The sequence below is a fragment of the Coffea arabica genome, chromosome 1e (genome assembly GCF_036785885.1).
Source record: "Coffea arabica cultivar ET-39 chromosome 1e, Coffea Arabica ET-39 HiFi, whole genome shotgun sequence".
Classification (NCBI taxonomy): Eukaryota; Viridiplantae; Streptophyta; class Magnoliopsida; order Gentianales; family Rubiaceae; genus Coffea; species Coffea arabica.
The window spans coordinates 29718365-29735886 of NC_092311.1; the positions used below are offsets into that span (position 1 = coordinate 29718365).

Consider the following 17522-nt stretch of genomic DNA (forward strand, 5'->3'; position numbering starts at 1 on the left):
AAATTGGAAAAAATAGTAGAGGTTTTCTTTGTTTCTAACCCAACAAAAATTCCAACCAAAATACCCAATCTTAAATCTACCCAAAACCCTACCAAAAATCCCCCTAAAATCCAGATAAAACCCAAACGAAAGCCCATGCAAAAGAAGCAAAAGCTTGGAAGTAAGCCTGAAGGAAAAGAGGCCCATCGGCCCATTAAAAAAAAAGGCCCTTCACGCTCTCCTCTCGTTGCAGACGAAGGGACCAGTACAACAGACAAAATCGTGAGGAATTTTTCTTCTTGGCTAGATTTTTTATTCTTTCTTTCTACCCAAGGCTAGCATAGTACAAGGCATAGTTATTAAACTCGGCCCGGAGAGGAGACCGGCGAAGGGGGTGGGTCAACGGGTCACTGGTTCAACCAGTGGGTCACTACATATATTTAAATATTATGTCTTATAATTTTTGATATAGGAGATATGATATAAATTGTAATAAACAATGTCATAACAAATGTTCATTTAATTTAATTTGCTATAGAATATTTAATTCATATAAGAATCAGCGAAACATAAATTTAATTAATAATCCATTAAATTTCAAGTGTAAAATTTTATATGTTTAGTGTAATTATCTAGGTTACTTACGAATTTTAAGTGCAAAAAATTATTAAAAACAATAATTGTCTTTAAAATAAATTATGTAATATGTTATTTTTGAAATCTATTTTATAATTTATAGAATTTAGGGGTCATAAGTTTTTATTAAAAGATTCCAAATAAATTTGTTTTGGAGAATTTAAAAAAATAAAGATAAAATTGACAAAACGTTCATATAATGTAAGAATGGTAATTAACTAACATGTGGCAAAGTGGTCTGGTGGTTAGTATGTCATAAACCTATACAAAGGTCATGGGTTCGAATTCAATTAAAGGTTTGGAAAGATTTTTTCCTCAAAACCGGTTTGTCCACAAAATTGGCCAGGTTCCGGTTTAATCTGATTGAACTGTCAGTCCGTTGAAAAGTCAACGGTTCACTTGCAGAAACGATCTAATTAGCAAACTAGTTCGGTTCAATGGTCGATTCATTGGGTTGACCGGTCGAATCGTCGGACCGGACCGAGTTTAATAACTATGGTACACTGATAGCTCACCAACCCCAAAAATCTCACCTCTCGACTCTTCTCCTCTGTTTTGAAACTCGGACCGGACCGGCCGGTCGAACCGGGAACCGGCCAAGTGTCCGGTCCGAGTCATGGTAAAAAACCGGAAATTTAAAGTCCGGTCAAAAACCGAATTTGACCGGGAAAAAACCGGTTTTTCCGGTTCAATGGGCATTTTTTTAAAAAAAACTCAATCTTTTCAATATTATGTTTTGGCCCCCTAAATTGTTAAAACTTATTAATATACCTCAAATATTTCATACTTTATAAATATTGTCCTAAAATTTGATGTTATTTTTCAATTAAATTTATAATTTTAATTCTAAACTTGTTAATATTTATTAAATAACATAAATTGCTACTTGATTGTTCTAATTTCTTTGTATTTTTTTGTTAAATATATTTGAATCATCAAATATATATGAATATACCTTTAATAATATTAACATATTATTAAATATTTTATATATAATATTTTAATTTTTAAATAATTTTTATTTATGACGTCATCTGGTTCGACCCCTATCGATCACCGGTCGAACCCATTAACCCCTGACCCCTGACTTCGGCCGAGTCGATACCCGGTCCGGTTCTGAAAACATAGCTCTTCTCCCGTCTCAATTTCCTTCCACCACAACCACAAAACAACTCCTAAAAAAGCAACTCTCCTCTCTTGGCTCTCGCTCTCTCCCTCCCTTTCTCAATTTTCTTCCACCATCACACACTCACACAAAAACACCCTCTCGGTCCTTTTCTTTTTTAGGACAGGCAAACACCCACATCACTCCATTCTCTTTTTCTCCCTAGGCTTACACACGAAACACACAAAAAGAAAAAAAAAAGAAAAAGGAAGGTAGAAATCAGGGGAGAGGGAAGAAACAAGACAAGTGTCTTAGAAGAGAAAAGAAAAAAAAATCAAAGAAGAAGCCGGCTCATCATTATCAACATCAAAGCTTCATCGGGAAAGAGTACTATGAGCTTCCTTTATCTTTCTACTCCTAGTTTCTGCTTCTGTAACGTTTAGTTCTTCTGTTTTTCTTTTCCTTCATTTTATTTGTTTTCTTATTTCTGTTATCTTTGGTTCTTATTTCTTTTCATTCGTTTTTCTTATTTTGTTTCCTTCGTTTTTCTTACTTCATTTTTATTTTCTTGTTGCTCAAATGGTTGTTGTTGGGTTGCAGAATTTTTGGGATAGGTCATGAACAAAATAAGGAAAAGAATAATGGGGCTTTGGTATGCATGTTGCATGTTTGATAAAATGCCTAAATGAAAAAAGTCGAATTAAAGTGCTAAATTTTGTATATATATTTTCGTTAAAATAGATGGTTATAATTAGTTCATGGTCTGGAAACAATTTTTTTTCAATTTTTGATTTTTTTTGAGCCTTGAAGGCAACGAAATTTTTTTATTTAGGGTTGTTTTGCTTTAATTTATAATATTGTTGTTGTTTTTTTTTATTGATTTAATGTCATAGTTGTATTGTAGAAATCACAAGAAGTGTTTTGGTATAAATTTTATGATTTTTGGTAGAGATTTGAGTGATTTAAAAAAATAAAACCTGGTTGTAAATTGCTCTTTTGAGCACTTTTTGTTCGTTTTTTTGTAAAAAATTAAGGTCGAAAATCGATTCTATGCGAAAAATTGAGTAGGGAGATGTGTTTTGGTGAATTTTTGCGACTGAAAGTGACCGATAGCTGGCAATGGTCTGGTGGCGGCGCTGTACTAGTGAAAAGCTTTAGCCTGCTAGAGAGAAAGAAGAAGAAGAGGGAAGAAGAAGGGAAAAAAAAAAAGAAAGAAAGAAAAGAAAGAAAAAGGAGGGCAAAAATAGAAAAAAAAAAAGTTGGGTTTGTTTCATTATCTTTGGTTGGGCTTGTGTCTTGTTTTTATCGGGATTTTGCCTGGGTTTGGAATAATGGATTTGTTAGTTGGTTACTCGGGCTTTTAGTTGGGCTAAAAAAGATGATCTTCAATTTTCTCTTGGGCCGAAATTGTAGGGTCCAAATATCAAATGACCCATTTTTGTTTCTTTATATTTTGCGCAAAATAGAAACTAAATTTTGCAATTCAGTCCCTAATCTTTTGAGTAATTTTATTGTGGCCTAAAATTTTGAAATTTCTTTCATTTAGGCCCTTAATTTAATTGCATTTTGGCCTCTTAAACTTTATTTTATTCAATTTTGATCCCTAATCTTTTAAGAATTATAATTTGACCCCTAAACCTTTCTACTTTTTGCAATTTAGTCCCTATTAGTTATTTGATTTTTCAATTACAATTGTTTCTCTTCTTTAATTGTTAATTGTGCTTCATTTAAATGCATTTAATTTGTAAATTTTGGTTGTTTTATGTTTATTTACATTTTTCACAATAATAAGGGGAGTTAAGTGTATGTTTACATTCTCTTTTAAAATTGTCAATTAAATTGGTGCAATGACCCATTTGTTGATTTTGAAAAAGTAGGCAACTTTCCCTTCCCCTCATTTAGCCGCTATTTCAAAAGGGAGGTATACCTATTACCCTTTAAATTCTTTTATGTGCTCCTATGTGCTCTTATGTATTTATATTTTTCTGCATTTTTTCTTTCATTTATTTATTTTAACCTTTTATTTATTTTATACATGTTTAATTAAGTCTTGTGATTATTTGGAGAGTGTTTGAATGCCAAATTGTAATAGATAGGTAATATCCTCTTGTGTAAGAAATGTAATTAGATAGCCAATGTAATTGATAGGTTTTATTTTTTGTAAGAAATGTAATTAGTTAGATAAATGTAATTAGTTAGATAAATGTAATTGATAGGTGAGATAGAATTATTCTCTTATGTTTCCCTTTTTAGATTATAGTTAGGACTTCCAATGTAATAGTTAGGTTTTATTGCTTGCGTGTTTGTGTGTTTATGTGCTTACATGTTTACTTGCTTTTTCTAAAATTTTGCATCTAAATATTATGCTTATTTGCTATGTGATCTATGTATTCTATGTGTTAATTTTATTTTCTTTAATTATGCTATATATTTTTTATTTATTTTTGATGAGTGTATGACATTATCACACTAGTCTAACACTAGTTGTGGCTTTTCTCTCCGATTTCTCATTAGTCCAATGCTAGTGAGGACTTGTAGAAATGAGTTAGTCCAATACTTGACCCTTTAGACCATCGACGTACTAGATTTATGTTTTAGTGTGACATTTATTGCATCTCATGCATTTTTTCTATTTTTAGATTATTTGCATTTGCATGATATGTCCTCTTATTCCCTTATCCATATGTATGCAAATCATATCATTTAGACTCGTATTTTATTTAGATAGTTAAAAAAAATAGGCTAGTCCATTTACTTGTTTAGGTTAGAAAAGTTACATTTCGAATATGAAAAATGGCGAGTATGACTTTTTAACCTTAGCATACTTTTCTCCCCTCTATAAGAAGCAAAATTATGTCACAAATTTTAGTTTTTCGTACCTGTTATGTTGCATTCTCCTCTTTTAGGTCTTGTATATTTACCTATATATCATAATTTTCTTGTTTTGAGTCTCATCTTTTGCATATTCATGACCTCTTCAAGTGATTATTCTTGGGTTTCACAATTAATGTAATTTGCACCAATTAAATTTTGAAGAGACATTTTGCTCCTCTCGATACCTCTCTAGGTCTAAATTTGCATCAATATAAAAGGATTCAAATGTGATAAATTTTAGAGGTTAAATTAAGAAAATGCTTTGACTAAATCTTGCAACTAACCTTAGTTAGGTTGAAAAGGTGTCTTAGATTTGAATCGATCAAATTTTTGCCTTCTCTTCTTCAACTATGACTCCTGAACTCTTTTCTTTCGTTTTCAAAGATTTGGAGTTGTCTAAAAGAGTTTTATTTGTTTTCATTTAAAATATATTTTGGATTACTTGGTATACCTAGCGACTTTTTTTTTTTCTAAAAAAACCCTTTTTTAGACTAATATTTTGGGCTCAAATCGTTGCATTCTCTAAGTCCCATTTTAGGATTTTTTTCTTTATTTTCTAAAATCAAAAATTCATTTTTTAAACGTCTTTCTCTTTTATTTTAAAAAATGGAGCATGACAGCTTGGTAACTCCACTGGGGACCACTAGTGTGTCCAAGCACTTGGTTTAGTCGATCTTTTTTCTTTTCTAACGTTTTTATAGATCACATTGGGATGTTTTAAGTTGCATTTTTTTAGGATTTTTTGCATTTTACACTCGTATTCATTCCTCGTTCTTTGTGTATGTGATGAATGATTTGTTTGTTTTCATTTATTTGCTTATATTTATTTACATGTATCGTGCTTTGCATTTTGGGGTGGGAGGTGATATTATCCTAGAGCCTTTCATGAGTGTTTAATGATGTTAATCCTTCCTTTCAAATGAGTACTTCAAATGTATATACGTTATTTTTTTATAAGCCCTTCATTTTTTCTTTTAGTGGTTGTCATACCACTCCTTCCTATTAGGATTAGGATCAATCCACTTGGACATGTGGCCATAGCACGATGTGTACGTAACAATGTCTAAGGGATCACTCGAGCCACCGACTTGGAGTCTTGGAATTGACGATCATTTGCCTTTTGGTCTGAAGGTTTGAGAACTTGAAACCTTATTGAGTTTAAATGTATTAGTGATCCCAACCACATGTATCTATAGTAGAAATCGCTTAGGATAGAATTTGCCTTATGTGATGACCCGGTCTTCTCCTAGGGTGTACCCTAAAAGTTAGCGGATTGCCTGTCTGACTCTCGCTAAGGCTCACTCACTTACATTAACTTCAGAGATAAACATTACCATTGAACAACTGAACATTCACTCTTAAGTACAACTCTAATCAACTCGAAACATAAATTTGTCCAATAAAAGAGACAAAATACATGTTCTAAACATCCATTCTTAATACCACACCAAACTTATGATAAAAGGTTCAACCATTTCAAGGTACAAAGGAAACCATAACTACCATATATACACACAGTGATGGATCTTCCCAAAATAACTTTCTAATTCAATTCAATCACTCTTCAATCTCCAACTCCTATAGGGAAAACAAAGCTAAAAGGGCTGAGTTGATGTTCAGTGAGGTTTGTCGAGCAAGTAACATTCAATTAAACACTTAAATCAGTACAATTAAGCAAGTAGTGCACATTTCATTGTATAATCACTTTAATTAAGCAATTGAGGAAACACTTCACTAAACCATCACTTTTAAAAGGATACGGTGCTCGCATTAGAGCCACTTCAATGCACTACACACTCCACCGAACTCCTCCTTATACCCTCCAAAATAATAAACACTTCCCTCACTTAGATAGCCATATCAATATCAGTAATCTGCTACTCCGTGGTAATATTCGAGCATATCGAAACACTTATCCAAAGCTACCGTCCTACCCGACCAAGCTCTTTGCTTGCTCGAATAGTCCGTTGAACAGAGGGTTTTGGGGCCCAGTTCAGCCAGTGTGATAAAGTACACACACGGCTTACAGTCATGCACACTTACAATATCACTTGATTAATTATCAACCTTCAAACTCAACTAAGCCGAGTGCGATAAAGTACACCCTCGACTTAGAAGGTGAGGGACAATTGACATACACTTTACAATGAATCACTTAACAATATTTCATAATAAGTACATTTGTCACACAATTTCACTTAAGTACACATAAACAATTGAACACAAATTCGGAAACACTCAGAAATTCACTTCTCGGTGCTCGGTCTCTCCTTCGATTCACCCTCGACTCCTGAGATATTTGTAAATTTATTAGATTATTTGTTAAAATTTTCTTAAAGTGATGTTTAACTGTAATACTTGGTGAAATTAATGGTTTAAGCGATTATTCTAGCTGTTTAGACTTACTTGATTCTTTTAACTAAATTCAACTTAATATGACACAATTGGCTAAAAGTGTATATATATATATATCTATATGTATGATCCAAGATTTTATTTCTTTTGTTTTGAGGTAATCTTAGTACTTATCTTTTCTTATAAAAGTTGGAATCTAGGTCCTAAAGGTCATTTTAGAAATCAAAATTCAAAATTAATAAATTTTCTAGAGATTGGCAACTTAGTATTACTATGAACTTCCTTGATTTTATCCTATATTTTGGATTAATTTTCACAAGTAAAATTGTTATAAAATAGTTTGAAGGGGTTTTGGTTAGTTTTGGTTCAAGTTCCATTGTAGAATTCAAAGTTAAACTCAAAATTTAAGCACTTATTTTAGAATGGTTCAAAACAGTTTTCCAGCAATGGGCAGTCAAGTTTCTTCCTTTTGTTTACTATTTTCCTCTTTAAACTTCCTCAAATTCAAGGTACATTTTACTATCATTCAGTTATGGATAGTTTTTTTTATTAATATTTAGCTAAAAAATTCAGAAAAACTTAGTATTACAATCGAATTCATCCAATCAACCCAAATCTGCCAACAGTTTCGCATGCTTGAACAACTCTCATTTCTTTCCTAAGATTTAGTTATTTCCTCCCAAATCAGGACAATCGCAATATACAGAGTAAAACAAAGGAGTAGGGATGTTATTTGATCAATATATGATAAATTTCAGGTTATAAGATGAAATCTAAGTTTAAGAAAACGTAACAGCATTCTCAGGTTCAATGTTGAAGTTTTCGGCCATAAATCTTCACTAACATTTCATTTAATGCATCAAATATTAACCAAATTCGACATGCATTCACATAAACATTGCAATAAGATTATGTAACTTTGAAATCAAGCAAAAACTTCTCATCCAATTCCAGTTTTAAACCAGAAAATTCATCATTGGGCAAGTTGGAAATTTTCCGGCAGCCATGCAGTCCTCCAAACAAGAATTCCAGCCACAAGAGTTAAGTTTTTCACCGTAGAACTTATATGCGTCACCAAATAAGAATATACAGAGCATAAAGCGTGGATTCTACTCATAATATAGCAAATATTTTTTTTTTAAAAAAGAACCAAAATTGCAGCTTTTCTATTGGACAACATGCAGAAACTTTAAACAAACTTCCGACTTTGATTATTCTTTTCTTGGTTCTAACTCAACCTAATACATTACTAATTAGAAGGAGCAGGAAATTGAAGAAGAAAAGTAGTTAACTACCTCTGGTTTCTTCACGTTTGTGGACTGGAAAGTTCAGCTCTCTCTCCCTCTCGAATCCGTGGCTAACTGAGCTAGAGTTTCCTTGTTTTCTTGGTTGACGTTTACGGTTGAAGGGATGAAGGAAGTGCCTAATTCTCTTGATGTTTCTTTTCTGTTTTAATAGGTTAAGGAAGAAAGAAAGATTATGTTTCTTTTACTCTTCCTCTCGGTCAAATGGAAGGCTACTGACACGTACTAGTTTCTCACAGTTTCTTGGCTGAAACAATTTTCTGCTCCTACCCGATGTTCTAACTACTGAGTCGGTGTTTCCTTGCTGCCTAGTTAAAGCTCAGAAATTGCAGGGAAAGAATGGATCTCAGCTTTTGGTGAGTAGGAAGAGAAATAGTGGCGGCTTTTTGTGTTTCTCTCTTGGTTCATAGTAAGCAAAGGAAAAGGAAAGATTGTGGCTTTCTTCCCTCTCGGTCACCGCTCAACTTGCACAAATGAATTTCTTAGCTCCTCTCATTCGGTCATCACCTCACTTAGCAAATAAATGGCCAGCTATCTTAACAGGTGTTATTCACCGCCCAATCTAGAAGCCAATTCCTACTGGTTCTCTCCCTTCCACCGCTTGGACTTAGCAGATAGTTGGCTGACCTCTATTCGGTTCCAATCACAGAAGCTTAATCCTCTCATGGTTTTGGTGTTATGAATTCTGATAGTTATTCCTTGGCTGCATGGTAGTTAGTCTAATGTTTAAAGTTAGTTTGGTCTTTTAGTTGTAGCTTATTTGCTCACTAAGGGCTGAAATTTTATGATTTCATGCATGGACTCCTAACTTCATTTGTTCCAATCTATGTATTCCTATAAAAATTTTCCACCATTTTAGGATATTTCTAAATCCTCAATTTTATAAAATTTCAATTTAGACATTTAATTTGACCAATTATTTGTTATATATAATATTTCTAATATCAAAGTAAATAGAACGAAATAAATTCAGCGCATACACATAATTTTTTTTCGAGTTCTCACACCTTACCATATTAGGAACACTAGACACGAAGAGAGGGATTCTACCCCTCTTTCTTTTCTCTGACTTATATTTCTATATCATTTATTGTTCCAATGTGCTATGTGTTATTTATCAACTGAACTAACCTTCATTTTCTTCTCTTTTTTTGCATTCATGAGCCTTAGAAACAAGAGTTCTAACATGGTACTCTTTTCAGGGCTCAACTTATTAAATAGATTATTACACATTTAAATTACAGTTTATTGCATTAATATTCTAATAATTGAATATAATTTTTTAGGCCTACTCGGGCATTGAATTGAGGTCATATTTCAATCATCGTATTGTATATTTACTGATTTTAATAAATTGTCATCATGCATCATGTCCCGAATATATAATCCAATGAGATTTGCACGTTTATATTTTTTTGTACCATTCAAAGGGATAGTGCACAAGATAATATAGGATCCTATCCTTTCCATGATGATGGCATTAAAAATTATAGAGCAACTTTTGCACATTAGAATATGAAACCTCTAATATTCATTTTTTTGCCATTTTGTCAAAGTTGGTAAAATCCCTTGCATAAGGACACTAAGTTGAAGAAATTCACAAATGATTCCTTGTTGTTGGGATAATAAATATATTGAGGCCAAATCTTGATTTTTCAAGGCTTATAGACTAATGTATTGCAACGAAAATTGTGAAATTTGAAACTACAAATAGGCGGCTAATCTAGTCGATTTTTAAATAAACGATTAATTCCATTCAATCCATTTGATCAGTTTATTCTCTTTTAGGGTTTTGATCCATGCTTCATTGAAGAAACTAGTCGAGACATTGCAATTCTTTTAAGAGTAGGCTCTTTCATGCTAAATTGACTTTTAATATCTCTTCATGTGTCAAAGCAAAGTGGTCAATCCATTCGAGCTTTATCCTCATCTTGTTAGGTCAAATGTCTCCTGCCATTCCAATTAACCAATTTTTCAAGTCGAATATCAGTAAATTGATTGGATCCATCAGGCATTGTATGGTGCCTATCCTAAAGAATTGTATTTTTCATACTAAGCTAACTCTTGGCATGAAAGGGATCCCCCATAGGACATGCATACGGATTTGCAGTTTTGCTTACTAACTTTGGGTATTTTTCTTTTTATTTTTTCCCCTCCCATGCATTCATAAAAGGCATTTCGATAAGACAGAAATGATTTTTCCATATATAATGCAAAACATGGAGAATCCATCTAGAAGCGTTAGGTTAAAGCATTTAAGAGATTTCATGATATAGTTGTTCATCAATAAAAAAAAAATCTTGATTTGTTGTTTCTAACACATTTTGTTTTAAAAGAAAAGAGAGAGAGAGAGAGAGAGAGAGAGAGAGAGAGAGAGAGAGAGAGAGTGTGTGTGTGTGTGTGAAGGAGAATTCCTTAGAGATTTGTTTCTGATTTGTATTATAATTGAGCAAAATTTTTATTTCAAATATTTGTAATAATAAAGTTCTTCATTTAAACTATTCTTGTTCGCAGTTTTGTATATATTTATGCGCATTTCATTCCTTTTTTTGCTTATACAGAGACTTCATGATGGATCTCAAGAAACAAGACTAAGTTAAGATTCCCAATTTTGTCATTTCTTGCGCGAAATTCACATGTGTGTACTTAACTTTCTAAAATCTCTACATGCACTAGATTTGTGACCGAAACAATTCAATGAGAGTGTTTGAAATAGAAATCAAAAGCGGTCACTAGAACTTGTTAGCTTGCTTTAAGAGACCAAGTATGATGGCTTTTCTCTTTCATTGGTGCTATTCACATTTTTTCTAACTATGTTATGTGAGGACCCGCAATTTTTCTTATTCTTATTTTATTTTACAGGCTTAATTAATTATTTACTCACTCGTTTTCTCTGAATATTGTCGCGCCCCACTTTTTGAAATGTGTGAAAGTAGTGTGTATGTGAACGTGTGTGAAGATGAAAATAAAAGGCCGTGGGATTGTGAAATGCGACGGTTTGGCCAAACAAAGTTCAAAAAGGGTTTTTGAATGAAAAATGGAGTCGCCACTTGGTATAGAGTTAGGGTGTACCAAGTCACCCAAAAATGATTTTTGGAAAGAAAAGCAAACAAACCCTTTAAAGAACTTTTAGGTCTACGTAACCAAAGAAAGGGATCGGGGGTCACGTTTGATAAGAGAGAAGGCAAAGGCAAAACCCAAGGCACTCCCTTACCCTAGCCAAAGCTAGTTGCGTGACTTAGCCCTTCTTTTCCCAATTTTTCTACCCAAAGTATGTGTTGCATGTTGGATATGACTAATGGATATGAAAAAATGTAATCCTAAATCTAAAATGTCTCATATGAGGTTTTTTGGTCCCAATCACATGACTTGTGATGACCAATAAGGAAAACTCTCATAGAGGTCACGGGTAATGCAAATGAAGACCCAAATATGAGTGCAAGTGTGAAAATGTAAGAGGAATGCAAAATAACGTAAAAATACAAATGTAAGTGCAAGTGTGCAAATGTAAAAAGTGCATGTGTGCGAGTGTAAGAAAAGTGCATGTGTGCAAATGTAATAAAAGTGCATGTGTGCCAATGTAAGAAAATAAAGGTGTTTGTGTGCAAGTGGATGAAAATATGGTATAATAGTAGTAAATGCATATAAGTACGATTGGGTGCAATTTGTGAGGTAGAAAATAAATAAGTGATAGGGAAAGAAGAGATGTGTGTGAACATGGCATGTGGAGTGAGAAAAATATAAGTAGTGAGAAAACGTGGATAAAGAAAGTGAGGAAGTGATATGATAAAAATGAGAGTGTATGAACCTAGAGGAATGCATCAAGTCGGGTACGGGAATGACTTCTATCTTCATGATTTAATTTTCCTTTTGATTAGAAGGAAGAACTAGCGTGCTAAGGTTATTTTGTAACCACACTCGCTCGTTTCCCTTATCGAAAGGGGATTCTCAAGCAAATGTACCCTATAACTATCATGAGGATGCAAAAACCTAAAATGAAGGGGAAAGGATTGGAGGAGCATGCCAAATGCTAAAAAAAAACTAAGAAAAATGTATGAAATGTAGTGAAACATGCAAGTATGTACTAACGAGAGGGGACGGCGTATTGGGTCTAGCATTGGACTAGCCCTTTTTCTAACGCTCTCTCACAAGCATTGGACTTGTAAGAGCTCGAGGGGACAATCATGACCAGCGTTGGACTAGCCACGGTGACGTCACACATTCATTATAAACCAAATAAATCATGTAAAGGCTAATAAAGTAAATAAACACATAAATCACATATTGCACATAACACATAAGCATGGTATCTAGATGCAAGACCCTAAGAAAGCAAGTAACACGTAGCACGTAAGCATGCAATCAAGCTAATGAACCTGTTACATTGGCTAACTAAAACAAATGGGGAAGGGGAAAAGTGAATAAAAATGCTCTCCAAACCCTATCTATTACAAGCCAAGAGGTGTACACATACCCCATAAATAAATAAAAGAATGACTTAACAAAAGCAAAAGTAAATGAAATAAATGAAATGAATTAAGGAAAAGCAAGGAAAGCCAAGTAGACATGCAATTCTCATTTAGCACGTTGGATCACATAGGGGAGAGACAAAAAAGATAAAAGAAGTTATACCTCCCTCGTTTGTGATGCTAGTAAAGTGAACAAAACTTAACTTGGGCTAGAGTCACCAAATAAAGAAATAACTTGGGCTAAAACCATCAAAGTAAAAGGATTAATGCACCACTTTAAAGATAAATAGAATAAAAGGCAAAAAGGAAACTCAGAACACATTGGAAACTTCAAAAGGGGTACTAACACACCACCAAATTCTTCCCTAATTGCAACTTAAATGTAGTCAAAAGATGCTTAATTTCAAAGGAGGTAGATTATTGACCAAACTTCTAAGATAGAAGAACTTCTAAAGACCCAATTGCAAACATTAATCAACCATTCAAGTCCAATCGAAACATTTAAGAACTTCAAAGGTCCCAAAAATAATAAAAGGCCAAATAACGGTTCAAATTGCAATCAACGTAAGACTTAATTGCAAGAAATTGGAATGTAATTGGGCCTTTGTAGCATTACTAGAAGCCAAGAGGAGTAAAGTTGCATGCAAAACAAGACAATCACGTAGAAGGTTTTCTGCAACACTTCCTATCAAACTTCAGCAACCGAAACCGAACTCAAGCACACAGCTTTGTTAAAAAAAATCAGATTCCAAATCCAAATGCACAGCTTTAAACTAGGCAGCAACCACATCATTATCATCATCCAAACAGGCAGAAAACTTAGAAAGATCTCATGCAAAAATTTTGGAAAAAATATGCAAACATTTGAAAAACGAAACTGCTGCAACTTTCTCCCTTTATCCGAACAACCAAGATTAATGTTAACCATTTTTATCATAACCATCAAACCATTCCAATGAGTCAGGGAAATGAATCCGAATCACAAAACAAAACAGGTGGCCTTGCTTGATTATAACGAAATACATGATATCGAGAAAAAGGACACCCAACTACACTTTGCCTGCTAATTTTCCTGGTTTGAGAAGAATTTTCTTTTGCAAAGGAACATGTATCCACTACGCACCCATCACATCAAGTTATACACAAAGTAAAAGGCAGGACAAACGTAACCCAGAGATAGCAAATAAAATCCTAGAAAGTTTGTGCAAACACAAAACTTCAGCAACCCAAAAGGAAATAGACCTTGCGGGCAATTTTCTTTTCACCATTTCAGCATGCACATGACACCTTCTATGATTTCCAATAGAGCATGTAGAGACATGAACTAACGCCCCAAAACTCAACCCGACTCCCTTAGGGCCATATAACCAAAAATCATGATGTAAAACATAGTTCCAGTGACTGCCCATCTAATATCAGTAACCAAACATTGACTAACGTATCAAACCCGACGAGCTATGCTTCTGGAAACGAATTATGTGTAACAGAGGTGACACAAAACAATTTTGTCGACATCAGAAAATAAATCGTCAGCAAATCAAAAAGGAAAAAACAAGAACCACTGCGACAAGCCGAAAGCTTCAAGCTTTTTGCAAAGGATTCATACGACGATGAAACATCACGCTATAGACAGCAAAAGGATCCATGTTAAGGTCATCATTTTCAGAGCAAACACCTTATTTGACACCAAATCTAAGGAATGGATTACCACCAAAACAGATTCCAAGTTGTAACATGGCTGAAATGCACGTAGACAGCAAAAGATTCCACTTTCTTTTAAACTCTGATGGGATATACGGGGGAAAGATAAAGAAAAGATTACCTTTATCGCTGGAAAACACCAGTGAAATGCAAAGAATCCAAGGATGGCAATATTCGAATCTCAATGAAGAAAACGCAAGCTTGATCTTCTGGTTCTCGATTTCTCCTTGTACTCTAACTTCGCCTGAAACCCCTTTTTCTCGATTTCTTTGCCGTTCCAAACACCCAAGATCTCTCTTCCAGTCCTTCCCTCTACCTCAGCTCTCTCTCGGTTTTTCTTTTCATCCGTTCTTTGCTCAGCCCGTTCTTTCCTTTCTCTTTTCTAGCCGTCAACCTTCAATCCTCTCCTCGGCTGCGGTTCCTTTTTCTTTTTATATCAAGTTAGCAGCCCCAAAACCCTCCATTCAATGGCTACAAATCATCTCATCGTCAGCCCTCTCCCTTGGGCCCTCCGATTCATCCGACAAAAATCTATGAAAATGATATAAGTATTTTCATGCCGCATGCATGCGCGGCTTTTTTTTTTTTTTTTTTTTCAGAACATCTAAAACTACCTAAAACCCGCTTTCGGGTTTCCCCTTTTTTTCTTCTTTTTTTTTTCATTTTTCATATTTTTTCAAGAAAACATTGAATTTAAATCAAAACAATTAAAACATAATTTTTGAATGCTTTTTTTCTTTTTTCCGAGAAATTCTATGCTAAAACTTAAAAATAATAAAATAAAAAACTAAAAACTAAAAACTAAAAACTAAAAAGTGAATGAACCTAACACGACAAATAAAACTAAAAAAGGTAAATGAAATTACACTGAAAATTTGGTGTCTACAGTTTGCCCCTCTTTGTCTGAGTTTTGGAAAAACTTGGGACAAAGAAATAGACACCAAATACTTACCTGTGTTATTCGACCACAAAATGATTCCAACGGACAGGAATTTAAGACGGGACTGACCCGAACAGGATTTAAAATCATGGGATGCACACTAGTGGGACAAACCCAACGGCTAATGGCAATGAAAATAAAATGTACGCTAGTGGGACTGACCCATGTTTAGCAGCAATGAAAATGAAATGCTCACTGGTGGGACTGACCCATGTTCAGTGGCAATAAAAATGCACACTAGTGGGACTGACCCAACGGCTAGTGGCAGTGCAGATGAAAGGCACGCTAGTGGGACTGACCCAACGGCTAGCTGCAGTGTAAATGAAAGGCACGCTAGTGGGACTTACCCAATGGCTAGCGGCAAAATAAAAGAAATGCGCACTAGTGGGACTGACCCAACGGCTAGTGGCGGAGTAAAATAAAGTGCTCACTAGTGGGACTGACCCAACGGCTAGCGGCGGTGTAAAATAAAATGCTCACTAGTGGGATTGACCCAACGGCTAGTGGCGGTGTAAAATGAAATGCTCACTAGTGGGACTGACCCAACGGCTAGCGGCGGTGTAAAATAGAATGCTCACTAGTAGGACTGACCCAACGGCTAGCGGCGGTGTAAAATGAAAGTGCTCACTAGTGGGACTGACCCAACGGCTAGCGGCGGTGTAAAATAAAATGCTCACTAGTGGGACTGACCCAACGGCTAGTGGCGGTGTAAAATAAAGTGCTCACTAGTGGGACTGACCCAACGGCTAGCGGCGGTGTAAAATGAAAGTGCTCACTAGTGGGATTGACCCAACGGCTAGCGGCAAAATAAAAGAAACGCGCACTAGTGGGACTGACCCAACGGCTAGTGGCGATGCAAAAGAAATGCGCACTAGTGGAACTGACCCAACGGCTAGTGGCAGAGTAAAAGAAATGCTGGTATGTATGAAGAGACTGTGTAAGACTTGCTCGAAAAATTATCCGAAGATTTGCCCCAGTGTGATGAATTGGTCAGTGGGATTAAACCCGAGCCTGCCTTAGTTAGTGGTACAAAATCCAAGCCCAACGTGAACTTTGTGATGTTGGCGGCACAAAATCCAGGCCCAACGTGGTATAAGCGGTCAGCGGGATAGAACCCAAATCTGCCGAGGTTGGCGGGATAAAACCCAGTTCCAACGTGATATAAGCGGTCAGCGGGATAGAACCCAGTTCTGCCGAGGTTTGAGAGATAAAACCCAGTTCCAACATGATATAAGCGGTCAGCGGGATAGAACCCAGTTCTGCCGAGGTTGGCGGGATAAAACCCTGTTCCAACGTGATTTTTGTGAATGGTGTGAATGGTCAGTGGGATAAGACCCAGTCCTGCCATCCAATTGGTCAAGAAATTGAATTTGATTTGTCAAAAAACCAGAAATTAAATTTGATTTTCCTAGAAACAAGAATTTGAACTTGATTTTTTGATTTTTGACTTTTGAATTTTTCTGATTTTTCGAGAGAATCTTTTCAAAATAATTTGCCCCATTTTCCACCAATTATTGTGCAACCGATCAATTGATTTGCATTACGGCATGGTTGCTCCTCCTTAAAGCCTTGATTCGTCGATTTCAGCCATGGATACCTGCACAGGGGCATGCCAAAGTACAATATGCACTTTATTTTAAAATATTGCAACTACTACTCATGGAAAGAGCAGTGTGATTGATTTGATAGTCTTGCTTGACTCTTTGATGAAATCCTCAAATGGACTATAAAAATATTTGCCCCTGTGTGGACTTATTCTCACGAAATCTCATGAACAAAAAATTTGCCCCAGTATGGGCTATTTAATTGCAAAAAACTTGTTTGGATGACTTTCCATTTATTTGAACCAAGAGAAATCGCACTTTCCAAAATTTAGAAAGTAATCATATATACGACGTGAAGAAATTTGAATGTTGAGTTCATGCAGAAATTTCATGATGAATCTCTCAGAATAACACCAAATTACAGAAGATTTCTTCCTCACTTTTAGCATCGGTGCTAAGGGTAACGGATCACCATTTCTTGTTGGCTCATCTTTCAGGGCCAATCGAGTGGGGCGTTATTTCTGATTTGGAAATGGGAGGCCAAGATTTGTTTTATTCTTGTGCCCAAATGGTATGTAATCCCTTCAATACCACATCTTAGTGAAAGCAAATAGT

General features: G+C 35.0%; 1 long non-coding RNA gene across 1 annotated transcript; it reads right to left on the reverse strand.

Annotated features, from left to right (window-relative positions):
• Positions 1 to 6786: 6786 nt before the first annotated feature.
• LOC140021381 (uncharacterized) lies at positions 6787 to 8731 on the reverse strand. Its single transcript, XR_011825156.1, has 2 exons — positions 8245 to 8731; positions 6787 to 6884 (listed from the first exon to the last, which is right to left on the reverse strand). It is a non-coding gene; the product is annotated as an uncharacterized lncRNA (long non-coding RNA).
• Between the last annotated feature and the right edge of the window lie 8791 nt (positions 8732 to 17522).